The following is a 2,240-nucleotide window of genomic DNA, read 5'->3' on the forward strand; positions in this document are numbered from 1 at the left end:
CAAAAGCACTTAACAACAACAATAACAAATATAAGTTAACCATAACAATAGAATTGGATACCTAGGTAAAGTTAGGCACACTTTGAGTTTAGTAATCTTGAATTTATACTGGGTAGGGAGTATCTGCCTTACTTTGTGACTTTTCTAAGTAATTTTCAACTACAGGCATACCTTGAATATATTAAAGATTTGATCCCAGACCACTGATATAAAATAAACAACACAACAAAGCATTTCACAGAAATATGTTTATAAAATATACACTCATATTATGAAGAAGTTTGAAATTGTACGAGATTTACCAAAATATTGCACAGATATGAAAGGAATACATGCATGGAGAAATAGCATGGATTGGCTTGCTTGGTACAGGATTGCCCAAACTCTTCAATTTGTTAAAAACACAATTTATGCAAAGCATGATAAAGCAAAGTGTAATAAAATTAAATATGTCTGAACTATGAAAAAAACTAAGGGAAAATATACAATTTCTTCCAACCTAATCAAAAGATTGTGCTAAAAGCTGAACAAGAGAGCTTAGATGATTGCAAAAAATCTGTTTATAAGATATAATTCATAAAAAGTTGAATAAGTAGGAAACTGAGAAAAATGTAGAGTGATGGGAAGAATCAGGGAATCAATATGCTGTCAAATAAGAATCTATATATAAAAACTAAGTATAGTTGAATAAAACAATCTAGAAACAAAAACTTTTAGGACAAAATTGAAAATAGAACTTGTACTTTTAGGGTTGGAATATAAAACCAATTAAGTAATTATTATAGTTATACTGGAGAGACAAGGTAATAATTTACATTAGAAGACATATGTAACAAAGAGAGCAGTCTGGTAAAGAACTACTGGATTTAGAAGCGTTATAGAGTAAAAAGACTAATTATTTATATGGGCAAGGGTTGAAGAACAGTACGTTTTATGAATTGTTGTTATTAGGTTGTTGCCATCGAGTCAGCATGGACTCATAGAGACCCTATTCACAAAAGAACGAAATACTGTCCAACCTCACAATCATTATTATTCCTGTGCCCATTACAGTCACCACTGCCCAATTTATCTCATTGGGGTCTTCCTCTTGTTTTCCAACCCTCCACTTTACCAAACATGATTTCCTTCTTTAGGGATTGGTCTCTTCTGATAATATATTTGAAATATGGTAGATGAAGTCTGGCCATCCTGGCTTCCAAGCATTCTGGCTTTACTTCTTTTAGGAATTACATTAATGGTGTGGCACTGTGGGTTAATGCCCTGAACTGCAAGTCGGTTTGAACTGCAAGGTCTGCAGTTCAAGCTCATTAGCCTCTCCTCAGGAACCCTACACAGGATTGCTATAAGTCAGAACCGACACCACAGCACTTAACAACAACAGAATTCTCTTTCAATCTTATTCTCCTTTAATGCCCTCTTTTACTTTTGAGTCTGTTTCTAATAGACTCACTTACCATTATTCACCAACACTTTTCTGTCATGTTGTAGTACTGATGGCTTGTGTGTTGCTGTGATTCTGGAAGCTATGCCACAGGTATTTTAAATACCAGCAGGATCACCCACAGTGTACAGCTTCCTTCTGGGTTTCCAGATGAAGACAGACTAGGAAGAAAGAAAAATAGACTACTTCCAAATATTTACTCAATGAAAACATTATGAATGGCAGTGGAACACTGTCAGCACCAAATTATTGAACACTAAAACATAAGGAAGAGAACCAGAATATTGTCAGATATAGTATGGAAAGATGAAACTCTCCTGTAGGAAGGCACTCAAAATATGACTAGGAAAGAATTGCCTCCTCAAATTAGACCTGACAGTGATGATGTAAATGAAGTAATGCCCTTGGGACTTTCATTTACTGATGGGTCACAACTCAAAATGAAGAGAAACAGCTGTAAAAATCCATTATTATCAGAACATGGAATGTACAAATTATGAATCTAGGAAAATTGGAAATTGTCAAAAATAAAATGGAACATATAAAAATCAATATCCTATCCATTAGTGAGCTGAAATGAACTGAAATTGGTCATTTTGAATATGACAATCACACGGTTGATGCTGGGAATGACTGATTGAAGAGGAATATAATCACATTCAACATCAAAAAGAACATGTTAAGATTTGTCTTGAAATACAAACCTGACTGTGACCGGATAATATCCATATGCCTACAAGAAAGTAAAGTTAATACCACTATTATTCAAATTTACCACCAACCACTAAAGCCAGTG

This window comes from Chrysochloris asiatica, unplaced genomic scaffold (assembly GCF_000296735.1).
Source record: "Chrysochloris asiatica unplaced genomic scaffold, ChrAsi1.0 scaffold00044, whole genome shotgun sequence".
In the NCBI taxonomy this organism is placed as follows: domain Eukaryota; kingdom Metazoa; phylum Chordata; class Mammalia; order Afrosoricida; family Chrysochloridae; genus Chrysochloris; species Chrysochloris asiatica.